This window comes from Myxine glutinosa, chromosome 5 (assembly GCF_964187855.1).
Source record: "Myxine glutinosa chromosome 5, kmMyxGlut1.1, whole genome shotgun sequence".
NCBI lineage: Eukaryota > Metazoa > Chordata > Myxini > Myxiniformes > Myxinidae > Myxine > Myxine glutinosa.
Genome location: NC_136265.1, coordinates 203,530,291 through 203,549,273, shown reverse-complemented (window position 1 = coordinate 203,549,273; position 18,983 = coordinate 203,530,291). Strand labels below are relative to the sequence as shown.

The 18,983-nt window shown below is 41.2% G+C and overlaps 1 pseudogene across 1 annotated transcript in view; it reads left to right on the top strand.

Annotated features, from left to right (window-relative positions):
* LOC144892452 (galactoside alpha-(1,2)-fucosyltransferase 2-like) overlaps nt 1–2,143 on the top strand; it is a 79,478-nt pseudogene extending 77,335 nt beyond the window's left edge. The window contains exon 2 of the transcript XR_013623679.1: nt 300–2,143. The product of XR_013623679.1 is annotated as a galactoside alpha-(1,2)-fucosyltransferase 2-like (transcript). The remainder of the gene's footprint in view (nt 1–299) is intronic.
* The last annotated feature ends 16,840 nt before the right edge of the window (nt 2,144–18,983 follow it).

Sequence of the window (18,983 nt, the reverse complement as noted above, 5' to 3'; positions counted from 1 at the left end):
CCGCTCGAGTAGGGGAAATGGCTTTAAAATGCATATTGTTGTTGTGAATTTGTTTTATACCGTGTACACCTTCCCCCATCCCCCAGCCCTCTCCCTTCCACAGATCTGACGATGTCACCTGGTCTCTACTGTTGTTGTCCTTGTGTGCTTCCCCCCCCCCCCCTCTCTCTCTATATTGTCTCCCACTCGCTTTATTACATGTTTTATGTGCACGTTTATGATTTTGTTGAATGTTAGCTCTTACATGATCTTGTATACAAAAAAGAAAGTGTCTTTTTTAATCCCACGTTTTCTTTCAGTGCCATGGCGTAGAAATACGAGCTTCAAGAACTCCATGCTGCACCCACTGCCTGGAGTGTGGATTTCATCAACAAATGGACGACTTGGAAACCAGATGGGTGCATATGCAGCACTTTATGGACTTGCACAAATGAATGGACGTCAAGCGTATCTGTCAGTTAATTCAGCCAATGAACTGGGAGCAATTTTTCAGCTGACACTACCGAGGTTACCTGAGAACGAGAACAAGGATTTTATCAATTTCTTGCTCCATGATTAGATGGAGGAATCGTATGAACATATCTCCCCAATGCGTGTTCATTTGACAGGGTATCCAAACTCCTGGACATTCTATGACCGCTACCGCGATGCAATTCTTCGGGAATTCACATTCCGCCCGGTGATTCGTGAAACAGCAGACACATTCCTCAGGAGTGTTGCAGCAAAAAGCAGTAGCCAACTCTCAGGTGCTAATATAACTTTTGTAGGTGTGCATGTACGAAGAGGAGACTACGTGAGCGTTATGCCAAATGTATGGAAAGGTGTCGTAGCAGATGCACAATACTTAATCAAGGCAATGACGCACATGCGCGGGCGCCACCCTGACTGTGTTTGTGGTGGCGAGTGATGATGTAACGTGGTGTCGTCAAAACATCAACGTATCACGAGGAGATGTGTACTTTGCAGCTGATGGCATCCCTAACGCAAGCGCAGGACAGGACCTTGCAGTCCTGGCGGCCTGTAATCACACCATAATGACAATTGGAACTTTCGGGTTTTGGGCTGGGTACCTATCAGGTGGTGATGTCATATACCTGGACAAATATGTCCTGCCAAATTCACCATTTTTGAAAGTTTTTCGGTATGAAGCTTTTTACCTCCCTCATTGGAAAGGTATCCCAGCCAATTCATTAGCTCTCAAAAATGATTGAAGTGCAGTATTGCATATTCAGGTTCTTGTGATCACCCTGATGAACTTGAGTCAAATTCTCGATTTATTTATTTTAATACAACAACGAGCCTCATGGAAGAGCAAAGTTTAACTTTTGGTGACATCATGTTGTGTTCACCACCATCATCTGTGCCTTTATGCTTGTGTTCTGGTTGATCGAGGGATTTACAGTACCAGGATAGTGGGAAGAAGGATGAGCGGGTTATATACAGTTGCTTTTTGAATAAACAGAATTGACTGGGAATCGGACACTTCGGACGTCTTTTCTTCCACACTAAAAACTGACAGTGGCAGCCATGAGCTATGTTGACTTCCATGAAGTTTAACGGGTGTCTCATCTGGGTTTGATTCCCGACCTGCCTTTCAACTGTCGGATTAGTGGGTTTTTTTCCTCTACATAGTCGAGGCTTGCAGAAGTGATTGAATTAGTACAATGAATGGGCATCCTGAACAAACAACAATTTTTTTGCTCTGACCTACAAAAGGACATGGCAACAGTGGTTTATTATAGGAAAAAAAAACAACTATCTAACAGAAAACGATGATCACGTATCAGTGCGTTAGAATCCCAACAATCGCAGATTCGCACTTTGCAGAACCCAACTATTCGAGGTATAGAAAATGTGAACTGTTTCTACCTTCACGGGTCCTCGTGCTCCAGATACTCACGGTTTATGTTGGCACACATAATCCCCCCACCACCATCTCGCACAAACATCTCCCATAAACAATGGTCACACTGCCCCCCTCCTCCATCTACCTACAATTCCCTTACTGATAATCCCCTACCCACAATCCCCTGCACGGGTCAGTCTGCACAGCGTGTCCTGGGTATTACTCGTTGTTCTTCTGCCGCAGTCTTGACCTGCTGTGATTCCTCGAGCTCATGAACTTTTGTGCTCATTGTTTCAAATCGACCATGGGTCTTAAGCGAAGGAGTCATGCAGGAGATGCGTCTACTCCCAAGAGGGAGAAAAAGTGTTGAGCTTGAGCCAGAAAGTGGAGCTGCTTAACCAATTAGAAAGGGGTGAGAGTGCGGCCTCTGTGAGCAGATGTTATGGTGTGAACGAGTCCACTGTTCGGGACATGAAGAAAAACGAGAAGGCGATTTGTGAAAGTGTCATAGGTAGCGCAGCACCCAGTGCCAAAGTCGTTACACAGACCAAGGACATCCATATTGAGAAAATTGAGAAGGCATTGAATGCATGGCTTGAGGACAATGTGCAGAAAAAGGTTCCTTTAAGTGGACCTATCATTTGTGAAAAGGCAAAGCGCATGTATGGTCATCTGGTTAGTGAGGGTGGTGTTGATAATACAAGTGGTGCGGCTGGTGATGTGGGTGGTGCTGCTATTATGAGTGAAGCAAGCATGAGCGATGCGGGTACAAGTGGCCTCAGCCCCTTTCAAGCTAGATGAGGGATGGTTTGACCGCTTCAAGAAGTGCTACAACCTCCACAATGTGAAGATCACAGGTGAGCGTACCTCAGCAGACCATGAGGCAGCTGCAACTTTCTCCGCTCAACCCGCACAGCTGATTGCAGAGAAGGGCTATCTACAAGAGCAGTTCTTAAATGCTGACGAGAAGAAACACTGGGAGAAAATTCCCACAGGAACTTTCATCTCCAAGTCAGAGAGGACAGCATCGGGGTTCAAGGCTGCAAAGGCCGGGTATCTCTTCTCCTCTGCGCCAACGCCAAACGGGACTGCATGATGAAGCCAATGATGCGGCACCGTACCCTGAACACGCGTGCCCTCAATGACAAAAACAAACACACTCTGCCCGCATTTTGAGGGCCAACACAAAGGCATGGGTAACAACTGCCATATTCATGGATTGGTTCCATAACTGTTTTGTCCCTCAAGTGGAGAGGTACCTGGCAGAAAAGGACCTCGACTTCAAGGTCTTCCTCGTGGACAACACCCTAGACCACCCAGAGGAGCTGAAGGTGGCCCATCCCAATGTGGAAATCAACTTCCTTCCACCCAACACCACCTTCCTAATCCAACCACAAGATCAAGGGGTAGTTGCCACTTTCAAAACTTATACCCGCCGCACCTTCCATCGCATCTTGGAGGCTATGGAGTTCGACCCCGAACTTAGCGTCAGGAAATGTTGGCAGGACTTCAACATAGCCCACTGCATCAGCTCCATCAAACATGCCTAAAACAGAATATTGTTATGTCGGTAGGGTAAAGCAATATCTAGAGTCAGGTAGATCTGAATAGGTAACATGCTTTGACTGTCGCGATAGGGAATCTACCTGTAATAAGTGCCATGTGTAGTCCGGTTTGTTGGGTTAAGATGTATACCTGTGAACATACCATGATGTTCGAGTGTTAGATAGTGTAGGGATTAAGAACAAACCCCTGTGTGTCACAACTGGTAATCAAACCTTTGTCCCTTATGGCAATGCACACCAACATAGACACTTGGACAGGCCCTTAGCGCAACATTAAAGAATTCCCTTCCCTGACAAGGACTTCGGAAGAGAACAGGCAAGAGGCCAGTTCGGGGCACCGCCGCATGGGCCGCATCACCGCAGGCCGCATGGGCCGCAGCCAGCTACACCTCTGGCAGGCCTAGGAAAATAGAGTGCCACGAGCTATCACCACGCTACAGGCCTGTGATTGGTCGGCGCGGTGGGCATGAACCTTCAGCCAACGAGTGCGGGAGGCGCGAAGCTGGAAGGTTCGGTGGAGGGCGCTGGTTGGTGGCGCGCCAAGGCTGACGTCACCGCCGCAAGGTTATATGAGGGCGTGCCGAACGACATTTGCGGTCTTGCACATCCGGCTCTTCTTGCTTGCGCAGCATGTCTGTCTTGCACATCGAGCAGTTCTCTCTTGCGCAGCACATCCCTCTGGCCCTCTTGCATGTCCAGCTCGAACCATTGTGCTTTCTGGTTGTCTCGGTGTGTTAGAAGCTCTGCGCTTCCCTGCTTGGTCTTGGGAGGTCCCTGGTGGTCATTGGCTCGACAACTGCGTGGTGCTCGGAGCGATGCTCGGTGCTTTGGAGCTTAGAGTGGTGCACGGACCTAGTGGTGTGCAATCGATTGGAGCTTGGAGCGAGGCCTGGTGGCGCGCGAGCGGGGCCGAACGGAGCCGTGTTTGGACGGCAGACAATACAAGATGACAGACAAGATAAGGCCGCACCCACGGAACATTTTGCATTACACGACGAGACAATTATTTTAGTAATTCATTCCTGTGTCCTGTTGTTGAGTCTGGTGTGTGGGATCCCAATATAGGATTTAGTTTAATTGATTGCCGTCGCGTTTCATTGTATCGGGTCCGTGAATAAATCTCTATTTTTGTACATGAAATCTTGTGGTTGTTCGGTTCATTAATTTCCCTGCAGGATCGAAGCCGTGGTCGGCACGCTCCAGGTAAGTGCTTTTGCCACTTCCCTTTCTCTTCCCGCACTGCATAAGTAAAATCCGTGTTTGGTCGTCGCCTCAAGTAAGTCCGTTTTGGTCCATCCACGAGCCCTGGTATTAACCGAAGGGTCCGCGCGACAATATCTTCACGTTCTTGTGTTAAATATGAGAAACAACCACATATAATCTGTGTTGGCTAATAAGTCATAACTTGAGTTTCTGCCTGTTTTTGCGTTACAAGAAGAAGATTTGAGTCAAATCCCAGTCCGGAGATGCATTTTTTCAACATATATTCCCCACTGCATTTCCATCTTCTTCTCATATATAAACCAACATCACCAAAAAAATTCCTTTTAAAGGATAATAAATGATATATAAATACAACCCATAACATTTGTAAACTAAAACGACACTTCGACGTCACGACGTCAACAGATATGCATCCGCCCACATTATGACATCATTAAAATACTTGTACCAAGTTTGATTTCAATCCATTCAGCTGTTCTCAAGTTATCACATCTTTACCTGACATGACCTGTGACATTTGACCTCGGGACCCCAAAATCTAATCAGTTAATCATTACTTCATTATACATGCCTGTACCAAGTTGGAATTAGATCACTTCAGCCATTCTCAAGTTATAGACCCATTGCAGACTTCGACCTTTGACCTCTTAACCCCAAAATTTAATCAGTTTATGTTTATATCACTATACATACCCGTACCAAGTTTTAATTTAAATCCCTTCAGCTGTTCACAAGTTATCACATTTTTACCTGACATGACCTCTGACATTTGACCTCGGGACCCCAAAATCTAATCAGTTAATCATTACTTCATTATACATGCCTGTACCAAGTTGGAATTAGATCACTTCAGCCATTCTCAAGTTATAGACCCATTGCAGACTTCGACCTTTGACCTCTTGACCCCAAAATCTAATCGGTTCATCTTTACATCATTCTACATAACTAATACACACGCTCATTACGGGAGCGGCAGGGGGGGGGGGGGGAAGTCATGTTATTATCCTTATTATTATTATTGCCAATTATTATTACGATTACTTATGTTAGATTAGGTCATTGAAAGGATCAGACCATGCATGACATTATAACAAGTTAGATGAGGTCATTGAAAGGATCAGAACATGCATGACAATATAACATGTTAGATCAGGTCATTGAAAGGATCAGACCATGCATGACAATATAACATGTTAGATCAGGTTATTGAAAGGATCAGAACATGCATGATATTATACCATGTTAGATCAGGTGAATGAAACGATCAGACCGCATGACAATAAAACATGTTAGATCAGGTCATTGAAAGGAACAGGACATGCATAAAAATATAACATGTTAGATCAGGTCATTGATAGGATCAGAACATGCATGATATTGTTACGTTTGTGGGGGGTAGACAATGAATACCTCAGTCCAGGTAGAAGTGTATAGATTACCATGCTCCGTATGTCATGAAGAAGAAGAAACCTGTAACTTAATTCAGCTCCGTGTGTTCCGATTAAGTGTGACGTGTGGCCATACGGAGGGTGGCTCTTGTGCTATGCAGCTTAGGGAATAAGAATAAATCCCCCAATCCATCCTACCTCTTGTGATCTGACTTTTGTGGTTATAATAAATCGGCCTGCGATAAGATGAGGGTTGTCAGGAAACGAACTGAGGCACATTACAGCACAAGCCCGACAGATACCCAGCACATTTGCCGATTGGCAAAAGGGGCCCGTCCCAAAGGGAAAGATTGGTCATGGTCATGGACTGGAGTGGTGGGGCGTGGGGATTGGTTTGAGTGTGACGTCAGCGAAAAGAGGGTAAGGTGCGTTTCCCCCCCTCTCTCTTTTTCTCTCTCTCTCGGGTCATGGAGGTGTTGGTGAAAGGCGGACATATTTGCGTGCTCTCGTTTTCTGGGTTTGGTGGTGAGCGGTTGTCTCCCGGGACATTTTCTCTTTCTTAACTTCCACTCATCCTCTGCCTTTGGTGGTGAACGCTCACGATTACCTATCTCTCTCTCTGCTTTGGGATTTCACAGTAAGCGGTCGGAGTTCATAGCGCTCCTGCACGAGGGGAATTCATTGACGAGCACGTGAACATTTTGTAGCACTCTTGCGCTGGCGACATTGGAAGTCTGGACGATCGGGAGGACGAGCGCGGCTGAGTGAACGAGGGCATGCAGAGGCCCTTTTCCCCGCCAAGGCCGGTGCCGTGTCCGGATTGCGCGCTTGGGGCATGGACGACTCCTACGAGGTTCAAGAGCAGCTCGGAGCTAAGTGCCCACAAAAATAACAAGCATTTAATTTCACCTTTATTTTTCCCTCTGTGTGAATTCGAGTCTGTATGGGGACAACCCGTTTAGGAATCTTATTTTGCCGTGTTATATTCTGTTACCAGCAATTTCTTTAATAAAGCCGGTATTTTTGTACATTTAAATTCCATGTCAGGTTGAGTTAATTTTCACAGGTTCACACAAGTCGGGTGGAAGCCGTCCAAGTAAGTTCGGCATGCTCCTTTCCCTTGCGTGTAAAGAATACCGTCATCATTGGATTGCATGCCTTTAAAGCTCGTTTGGTCATCCGTGTCTGACCTTTTGTCCGACCTTTGGCCTTTGACCTCGTGAGCCCAAAATCTAACCAGTTCATCTTTACCTCATTATATACATACCTGCGCCAACTTTGACTAAGATCCCTTCAGCCATTCTCAAGTTATCATGGTAACGAAAACCTATCATGGATGGATGGACGGACGGACAGACAACCTGAAAACATAATGCCTCCAGCGACTTTGTCAATGGAGGCATAACTAGACAGTATTCATAGAACACTTAAACCACGCAGTCAACTTGATGCGAGCCAACTCTTCTGTTTTTTTAAGGCTTTTTTTTTATCCAACATGGCTGCCAGACCCCATGACCAATGACATTATAAATTTACATTCTCTAATATAATTGCTGTGTAGTGCACACTCAAGAAATTTAAAACTGATCGGACTAAGCGTTGTCCTTGTCGGAAAAAATATATATATTAGGAAATATAGGAGAAATCTCATTGTACTTAAGTAGGGAGACTGTAGCTTAAGATTGTTTATGTGTCTTCACACGAGGGGTGAAGCAGTGATAATTAGTTCGGGACTAAGTAAGGTGAGTTTTCCCTAGTATGTGATTTTCCCTCTGTAATTTTCCCTTTACGTTTTGCTGACAAGGCCGACCATAAAAATCTCCATTCAACCACAACAACCGTCTACTGCAAGCCAGGCACGTTCCCGGACACTAAATTCCGCCTTAATGGACCTCAAAGTCAGGCCCCGCCCAGTAGAGGCGGAGAGTCTGTGGGCGGTCAAGAAAGGCCGTGAGGCCATGCCAGTAGAGGAAAAATGTTGTTCCTGGACCACCCTCATTTCCCCATTCACTTACATGTAAATTTTCCTCTCCCCCCCACTTTTCTTCATTTCCCCTTAACACCTCTATTCCTACCCCCTTGGTCTTTAAGGACCTTTTAACCCTTTATCTTTTATCTTAAATAAAAGATAACCTTCTTTACTCCAACCTTTTACTCTTAATATCAATGATCAATGTTGTCTAGTAGACCACTCAGAACAACAATCCTACAAATATTTGTTTATGTGTAGGAAATAATTTAATTCTCCTACAACTTCCATCACCATCTAATAAATTAACAAAGAAGATGTTTGAGTTTGGTTCTTTATCAAGATATTTTAACTGAGCTAAGATAAAATGATGAACCTCCCTCAAAGTTCTTGTTTGAGTGCCTCCAGTGCTACACACCATTTTAAAATTAAAGTATATATTTTCCTGACAACCATCAAAGTTTTCCATCCACTCAAAAATATTTCCATCTTTTTCACCCAACTCACCGGTATTTAAATTAATTCTCTTATTTGTTTTGTGAACTTTTTTACCTGTTGCCTTTTAAATAAGTCTTACTTGATATTTTTCACATTCGTTATGTTTTCCATTTATTTACCAAGGTGGATTACACCGCCACTCTTTAGTCTGGTTTATACTTGGTTCTATCATTTATATAATAGTAAAAAAGGTGGCGGTAGCCTGTTAAAATCCCTAACCCCCCCCCCCCCCTTTTTTAACTTATCACTTATATATATTTTAACACTTATAACCATAAGGGAGACTATCAAATCCATTTCCTAAAATAAACCTCTTATCATCAAAAGCCCCCAATGCTTTCTTATTCACCTCTTCTGAATATAATTGATGTTTATAACTTCTTATTGAATTAATCTTTCTAAACTCTTCTTTCTTTGTTGTTAAACAATTATAATAATTTTCAAAGTTTATTGTTTCTTTAATGACATTTTTCTTTACACCTTTTAACTTCTTATCAGTCTTTTCAACATTATTCACAATGTATTTATAAGCATAGGCCTTTGACCTCAATCCCACAAATTCACTCATAACACTTCCTCCCAATTCATCCTTGAACTTTCCTATCACCTTTTTATTTTTAGAAGAGAACAACTCACTCTCTGGACTGTAATTACTTGTGTCATAGATATTAATGTCCTCTTTCATGTCTGAATAAACATCGTCAGTAGTAATTTTCAAAATAAAACTATCTGTATCCATATAAAGTAGATTAACATCATTTTGATATTTCTTCCTCAAGTTATTGTGAAAGTAATCATACATTAATGACTTTGATAAATCAAGAATTGATGTTCCAATATAAATCGGTTTGTCCATTTCAATACTCTCTTTGACCAAATGGATCGCAAAAAAGTTCTCAGTAAAGATCTCAGCTCTTAAAAAACTCGGTCTGTTAATTAATTTTGATGCTTGTTCCCAAGATGTTGCGAGTCTGATATTTTGTCTTTTCCTCACATTCTCCATGGTCTTACCAAAGACCACATTATTCATCAATTTATAAAAGTCTTTCTCAAAATCTGTTTTTGACTCTGTTCTTCTTTGTGTATTAAAATCAATGTACCCCTTTAGCCAATGACTTTGATTGAACTTTAGGACCCTATGGATCTTCTCTACTCCTAGACCTTTTGATAAATATTGTCGCAAATTTCTTGGGTGTAGAACATAATTTTTCTTGTCATAAAATGTAGTAAGTAATTTTTCTGTTGATTCACCTATATCAAACGATCGTTGATAAATCACTCAACCATTCTTTCTTTGGACTTTCTTTCTCACAAGCAAATGGAAGATCTTTATGTTTATTATGAAGTTCTTTGGGATATTTAAAATCGACCTCAAAATAATAACCAACCTTTGAATCATCCAATTCTTTTTGTGTAGAGATACATACATCTTGTAAAACCTTTTTGTAGTCTTTTTCCTTTACCCATCTAAGTTTTCCATAAGGAAGAGCCTGAGACATTGCCCAGCCATACAGGTTGTTCGCATCATAGTACATCAAGTAAGAACTCTCTTTCGTTGAATCATAATTTGGAAGATATTTGTTATTTGCTCTTGCGTATCTGCTTGAGCAGACTTGTGAAATTGCTCCTCTTTTAGCCTTTTCAATCATCAAAAGCATATCGACATCGGATATCAAATCCAAAGCTTGTTTTGTCATTTTCAACATCGCACTCCAAGCCAATCCAAGTGCTGTGAAATAGTGAACAGGATCCAATCCATATCCAGCACGACAAACAGATCTAAAAACCTCAAACACGTCAGTCAATAAAAGCACATCAGTTTTGAGATACAAATCATGATACTCACCAAGATTCTTGATGTTGTATTTTTCCCAAACATTTTGTGCATGTATATAATCTTTATCAGATATATGACTGTTATTTAATTTGTTATAGAAATTTTCTTTTGAAGGAAGTTGTGTTTCATTGAATCTCTCAAATGAGTCCATATAATCATAGGGGTAAATTCCCTTTTGTGTTACTAAATCTTTGTCTGAGAAATACTCAGAAAGACATGGAAACTCTTTTAGATTTTGAACCAAGTTAGCCAATGGACTTGCCATGAATTTAAATGTATCAAGAAATCTGATATGAGTTATAGGAGATGTATGAATTGTTTTTGTGAATGAAATGTATTTCTGATCCGTGTTTGGAATTGCTGAAATGTCTCCAGATGTCTTTGAAAGTTCATTAATAAATAGATGCATATCATAATGAGCGTTGTTATGAAGAAAGACAGGAATGAAAGAGGGGAGTTTATAATTAATATCACAACTTTGATGAGCCGGACCTCTATATTTACCAGTGAGATGACAATGATCTCTAACCTTTAGGCCTTCACCAATTTTCTCCTCACAAATATGACAGATTGTTTTTTCTAAATTCCCTTTTCTCTTCACTTATCAAGGACATTGGTTTATTGGTTTCTCTCATTATCTTGGTTAATCGAACACAGTCTTTTTCTAGTCGTTTCACAAACTCCTCTGGGGTATTTGAGCCTCTATACTCCTCTAACTTGTATATTCATCACCAACGGATGATTTGATATAATAACAAAAACCACAAGGAGTATGTTTTTGATATTTATTTGTGTATGATTGTTTTGGATCTGGAGAAGCAGTATCTATTTTTTCTAGAATACTTTCAAAATCAGCATATATTACAAATGGATGTTTGATCGTTTTCTTTTCATCTTTGAATGTGATCTTTGAGCCTTCTTTTGGCATATTGATTACCGTTGATTTATGATCACCACAATAATTTGAATGTTTATCTAATCTTTCTTGTGTATGGAAGAAGTTAAGACAGCGCATACAAATATATATTTTATTTGTTCTTTTACATACTTGTGGTTTTATTAATTTTGTAATATCTTTGATGTATGTATAATGTGAATTTTCCTCTGAATTAAAATGTAGAAGATTAATATGAGTTTGATCTTTTTTATAATTTTCAGAAATCTGTAAAACCAGAACGTTGTTTGTTTCTGTTAGACCATAAACTTTAACTGATAAATTTATTCGTCTTTTCAAATTTAGGAATATCATTTAAAGTCATTGGAAAATTTAAATCTTTTGTATTCAATGTATTCTCATATTTTTTATGATGAGATACTCTTTCAACATGATTATCTTGTGGATGTAGATGTGCTAGAATAGACCAGAGAAAACATTTATCATCTTTATTTTTGATATTGATAACTGCTTTTCTATTTTTGATAACACTAGGTAAATCAATGTAAGAAGAAGCTTTTCGAGGATCTGATTTAAGAATATGAATGTCAATGAAAATAATTTTTCCTATATTGAATCCACTTCCTACGATTGAATTATCCACATCTTGCTCTTGTTTAATAAGTTCATCATAGACTCCCGTTGTTTTAAAATCTTGATATGATGATATAAAGTATGGCTCAGTTCTCATGTATGGTGTATCTATAACTCCTCCATCTTTTAACATTTCTAATTTTACTCCCACATAGAATTTAAATGATTTCATTTCTTTTAGTGTTTTTTCCATCAACGTTTGAACAGCAGGTTTAACTATTTCTACAGCATCAACTATAGACTTTGGTTCGGGAGGTTTGAAGTTAAAGACTTGTTTTAATATGTCCTTTGAAAGCGCCATCAGCGTTTTTAGTTGTGATGAAATTTGATAAATGTAGATTTGTTTTAAGATGTATTTCGAAGCTTTTCTTGAGGATATTTTAATTACAGACAGAACAGTGTTTTGTTTCTTTCTGAAAAGGAGCTAGTAGGTGAAGTAGATTAAATGTGTGTTTGTTAGTTTTAAGGTGTCTTTTGTATTGTTTATATTCTTGTTCGCAAACGTCGCAATAAACCATATTTATATAGCAAAATTATACTTAAAGTAAAACACCTTTATAGAGGCTTTTTTAAAGATGAAACTGTGCTTAAAGTAAAACACTTATAGAAGAAACTGTGCTTAGAAGAAAGTGCCTTTTTACAGGCTTTTTATATATGAAACTATACTTAAAGTAAAACACCTTTTTACAGGTATACTGAAAGTAAAGTGCTTTTTAATCACTAAACTCAACACTAAAATCATCATCAATACCATCACAAAATTCAACAATAAAATCATCATCAATAAAGCTACCATCACAAAATTCAACAATAAAATCATCATCAATAAAGCTACCATCACAAAATTCAACAATAAAATCATCATCAATAAAGATACTCTCATACGAGTACACAGTATCACTATCACTCAATGAATCACTATCACCCAATGAAATAGTAAAATCTTCTGAATCCAATGAAATAGTAAAATCTTCCGGGTTCATTGAAATACTATCACTCAATGAATCACTATCATCACTATCATCCAAGTATAATGTAATAGTAAAATCTTCCGAGTCCATTGAAATACTATCACTCAATGAATCACTAAAATCTTCGCGACTGCACATATTTAATTAGTAGAAAAAACCTTACCATCTATATCAACATGCTTTCTTTCATTAATGGATTCAATCTCTACATTTTTAATATCGAAAGTTATCTTAAAATAATCTCTAATTATCATAGAACGAAATGACATTTCACCAGAAATATTAACATCATTCATTTTACTTAGATCTACACACTTTGGATTATTAACGAAAATACAAATTTCTCCACGTGTATTGTTGATGGTCTTATCATTTATTTTAAAAGCCCTACTCATATCGCGTCCGATCACTTTTTCAAGCTTTGAATAAATTGCCGGGAGTAGAGGAGAAACCTTTGTTAGATATACTTTAATAGATGTCTTTCCAGGCATAATTAGAGCTCTTCCTTTAAATGAAATAGAGGGGCTTATGTTATTTTCCATTATAGGTTTTATCCAATAATTTCCATATTTATCTTTGTTCAATTTAACATCTTTGACATATTTTTCTATATCTTTCACCGAAGTAGAAATTGATTGAAATTTGTCTTTTGTGTTTTGAAACATTGTATTTATTAGCTAAAAAAAACTTGCGTTTAGTTTAAGTAAAAATTTACTGTTTAAATATGATAAATTCTGAAGGAGACTTAGAATTTCCAGACTCTCCATATGATAATTTAGAAATCTGCCACCGTTCTGATAGAATAGGGCTTAATAATGAGGGTTCATATAAACAATGTATTTTCTGTGATTTAATTTTAATTATTAATGAAAAGAAATATAAAAAAGAACATAATAATTTTAAGATTACAGCTAAAATGAATTACTCTACAAGATTAATAAGAGAGATGAATGTTAAGCATTATGATGATAATATACCATTTCTTACAAGGGAAGAGACTATTTGTATTGAGGAAATGTATAAGGGTTTAATGATGTTTATTATTCAAAATAATTTTAATGGAAATGTTAATACAAGATACTATATAAATAAAATAATCGATTATTTTGAAATTAAACCTGAACTCAGGAAAAAATATAGAGTTGCTAAAAAAGCTCCAAAAAAGTTAGATCTCCTTTTTTCAAAATATATAAATGAATGATTTTTTACCAGTTTGGGAAAATAAGATAAAATGGAATAACCATAAAAATCTTCCAAATTCATTGAGATGTCAAATAGTTGGTTCAAGCGGATGCGGAAAAACCTGTTTGCTTTTAAAGATGCTCCTTAGTCCTAATTTTTTAGATTATGATAATTTAATAATTTTTACGAAGTCAAGTTTTCAACCTGAGTATCAACTACTCTCACAGGGTTTTAATGTGGGTCTTAAAAAGGAAGACATTATCGGTTTATTTAAACTTCAAAACAAACTAAATCATTATAATATTGAAGATATAATACAATTATTTTGTGATACACAGAAATCAAACCCGAAACCAAAACCCATAACTTGTATTCTCAGTGATAATACGGATGATATACCTTCACCCCAAGATTTAGATAAATCAAAAAAGAATCTTGTTATCTTTGATGATTGTGTTAATGAGAGAAACCAAACAGTGATGGACAGCTACTATACAAGAGGGAGACATTCTTCTTGTAATTGTATTTATCTTAGTCAGTCATATTTTCAACTCCCTCGGCGCTCAATAAGAAACAATGCTAATACTTTCATTATATTTAAGTTAAATTCAATAGATACAAATAATTTTTGGAGAGATAATTGTTCTACATTATGTAGTAAGAAGGAATTTGAAAATTATATGAAACACACGATTGGAAAATATAAATATATTGTTGTGAAACAAGATGAGATATTAAAGGATGTATTTTTATTTTAAAGATAATTACATATATAAATGACAACAATTAATTATTATTAATCTTGTGGGTAAATCTGCTTCTGGAAAGAACTTTCATAAATCTAAACTCTTGAATAGTAAAAATGAAAAGATTGTAAGTTTTTTTTTTTTAAACACCCTATGATTCGTTTTGTAGGTACTACAACCAGAGCAATGCGACCAGGAGAAGTAGAAGGTGAAGATTATTACTACATTTCAATGGAGGAACATATGCGATTGGGTCCATCCGGCATTTTCGATTCTGGAGAGGAGGGATAATCGGGCCGAAGTTCCAGGCGCCATCTCGGCGCGGAGCCTTCCGGTCTCCGGCACGATGACCCAACCTCCCCCGGTCGGAGCACCGCGCCCGCCAGGGGGCGAAGGTCCGACCTGGCCTTCCTCCCCTGGAATCGTGCTGTTTTCCCCTTGCGCCACGGCACGGCACAGACCATACAGGGCGGGGCCCTGCCCGAATCGTGCACGCTGCTGCGGCAACGATCCCCGCAGCACACAAAGCACACCACGCCCCGAGAGCTCGCGTCGGCTATACGTCGGCCTAAACGCTGCCCCGGTCTGCATCGATGCCCGAGTCGCATTCTCACATCCACACGCGACCCATTCTACACTCACACATCGAGGCGCTCCAGCGCCTCTCGTACATCCCATGCATCCCGTTATCACACTCTCTCGCGCACACTCTTCCATTCCACAGTCAGGTGCACACCACTCAGGCGCACTCACGCCGCTCTCACACTCCATTAGTACACATACTCGTGCACACCCTGGCACTCTCATACCACTTACGCACTCCGTTACACACTCTGTAACACCCACAGGTGTGCACTCCTGCACACACCCAATCATCACCACACACCCTCGTGCACATGCTTGCGCACACTCCTCCGTTACGTACTTCGTAACTCCCATGGGTGTGCACTCTATTGCACACCCAATCACCCGCTCCGGTGTGCACTCCCGCACACTCTCCACGGCCAACTCACACTCTGTGTCGCACTCTCCACACATACACTCTGTTGTGCATTCATTCTCACTCTCTGTTTCATACTCGCGCTCCGGCGCCGTCTGCACACGCGTGCCATTCACCTTCACACAGCGCACCACGGACATTCCACAAGCGCCCGGGTGACGTCGGGATCCCAAGCGCGCGAAAAATGTTTTCGCGCCAAACACTTTCGCGCCAAACCTTTTCACGCCATACACAGCCATACTTACCTTCGGGACCCTTTTCCGCAGCAGCGCCTGCAAATTATCATTGGGGTTAGAAAGCACGACATCACAATGCGAATGAAGACTTTGAGTACATTCCATTTCTTTCTTCAATTAATGTACTACCTCTGCCATCTCCTAAACCCCAATTTCCATGATAATTTCTTTTTCCTTATTAAGCTCGACGACCGCTTGTGCTAATAAAATACAATTTTCTAATTCGGCGGCTGTCGGCTTTTCTATACCCCGAATCGCGATTTATACCCAGGTCCACCTGGCTGTGCTTTGCTCTAACTTGCTTTCCCCGCGCTTCTCAAATCGCGTTACCCCGTCGCGTACCAATGTGCCCTCTTTGCCCAACTCGTGCTCAATGTCCTTCCCCATCTCTTTTATTTGGCCACCTATTCTGTTTCCAAACCCTTTTAACCCGTCTTTCATCTGGCCACCCATTTCCTTCATTTGGTTACTTAGTTATTTCGTGGCTTCACCCGACCTGACCATAAAGGCCATCATTTCAGCCATAAATAATTGCATGTCTTTAGAACTGATTTGCGCAGCAGGCGCGGCCCTCGTCACCACGTGCGAGGCGCCGCCATTGTCTTTACCAGCTGCCGCACCCGTTTCTGCTTCCATTCCTTCCCGGGGGTCCTGGGTTATTAACTCAACCTTATCTTCTAACCCCACTGGTATCCGACCGTCTTGACTAGCCATGGCACGATGTTAATTTGGATGTCAACAAAATTTGGGCCGCTCATAATTTCGAGTGCGTTAGGCGCACTTCGGGTCCAATCCCACTTCCCTGACACCAATTGTTGCGGGCCAATATGCAAAATTGGTGTCCAAAATTTGGTCTAAAAATTTTTGTCCCAGGTTCCAAATCCCACTCCTGACACCAATTGTTGCGGATCTCCTAACGTCGGCCTTCCCCCTTATCAAGGGGTGATTAATCCCCTTGTCTTTTATCTAGCTGACGCGATCCGGGGCTATGACGTTCCTTCCGGTCAGCGCTGAATAGGGTGGTAGGCCGAATTATTCCTATTACCTAATTACCAGCGCCTCCCAGGAAGCAAGGAAATAACCCCGCCCGAACCACGGTTTTAGTGGAAACGCTGAGCGATAGTGAGCCACAATTCGGGCCATTAACAGGTACTAAACCCGATCTGAGCAGTTGTAACGTGCCACGCTTACCCAATGGAAGAAAAGACTGATACGGTTGAATTAAGAAGAAAGGAAGAACAGATTGGTTTATTAATTATTTACACAGGAAGAAGGAGAAGTACACACAGTGAAGCCCTAAAAACCGTCTTAACTTATCCCCTGGACAAACGGGCCCGCACACACACACTCACACGGGGATGTAGAAGGTTGGGGTTGAAGGTCCAGGGATGATGTCCACAGCTCATTCTCCGGGTCCCCGACTCGTACCGCGAAGAAGATGGTAGGATGGACGGCAGGCGCTCCCCGCGTGTCGTTGGCGCAGATCGGACAATTATCAGGGAAAGGTGAGCTTGGCTGGGCAGTTATTTCACGGCTTAGCCGCGTACGTAATAAACGAACCGGCTGGGCGGTTGTACTGGCGGTCTCGGCCGCATGCGCAATAGAAATACCGGCGCTTTATATGCGCTCCCAGCAAGCCTAAAGCCAAATCCTCAATGAGTCTTTGCAATCAGTCAGTATAACAGCGCCTCTCCCAACCAGTCCTCAACAATGGCGCTTTCCCACACGAAGTACTCGAGCCCTTGCACAATCAAAGTCCCCCCAGCGAGTCCTTTCACAAATGCCAAACGTGACAGTCCTCTTGGTAAAGCGCATATACTCTCAAGTCCTTCTCAATTATTTCGCACGAGAGTCCTCTTCACCTCTTGATACAAGCGCATAAGTCACCCACACAACAATTCCAAGGCTTGGCTTCCCTCACGAGTCCTTATGCAACGCGCAAATTGTGCAAGTCCTCTGTAATGCGCGAATATCCTTAAGTCCTCTTGGTAAAGCGCATATACTCCTTCTGGCCAGTCCTCTTACAAAGCCCCTCACTCATCAGTCCTGTGTAAGGGCTTTGGGTGCGCGTTTACATATCGCCGCCCAGCGAACCCTCTTGAAATTGCCAGCCGCGCTTTGACCACGCCCCTCACGCCATTCCACCCGAGCCCTGATTGGTTGTTGGCTCTTACCGGCTCCGCCCTTGACGTCTCCTTGACGTGGCCACACCCCGACCTCACACTCCTCCCCCTTTTCAGGCCTACCACGTGGCATTTGGCTGGTTTGAGCATCCCAATGCGAGGGGCAATAGGGCGCAGACTGGATGGTGCGCAATGGGGAATGGGGCGCAGACTGGATGGCGCGCAATGAGGTCGATTGGAGGGTGGGCTGCAAAATGAACGGGACCTACTCTTATTTATTTCTTTACACAACGCAGGTATCACTATTGGAAATGTCCCTATCTCACATATACTATGACATAACTAATGTTCTAAGGTTGCCTACGTATTGCATGTGGACTAACTATGGGGGCAAAACCTTTAACCTTTATTAATCAATATGTACATTTCTCAGAACCGCAACAATATATATATATATATATATTGTTGCGGTTTTGAGTCTGTCAAGTGAGTTTAATGAAGGTTAAAGTCTGTCCCCCATAGATAGTCACACAAGCAACATGTAGCCTCGCGATAGTATAGTTATGTCTTAGTATTTGTGAGCTTAGTTCCTTTCCAGTGTTAATTCTGCGTTGAGTAGGAGCCAGGAAAATAGGCCCTACTGCGAAAACTAAATTTCGTCCACTCTCAATTTCAAGTGCGTGAAGTGCACTCCGGGTCCAATCCCACACTCCTGACACCAATTGTTTCGGTTCTCTACGCCAACCTTCTTCCCCTTATCAAGGGGGCATTAATCCCCTTGTCTTTACTGGGCCTGGTGGAACCGAGACTTATTATGTCCCTCCCGGACACACGCGTTGTAGGGTTTCGGGACTACTTTTCGCTCGTACC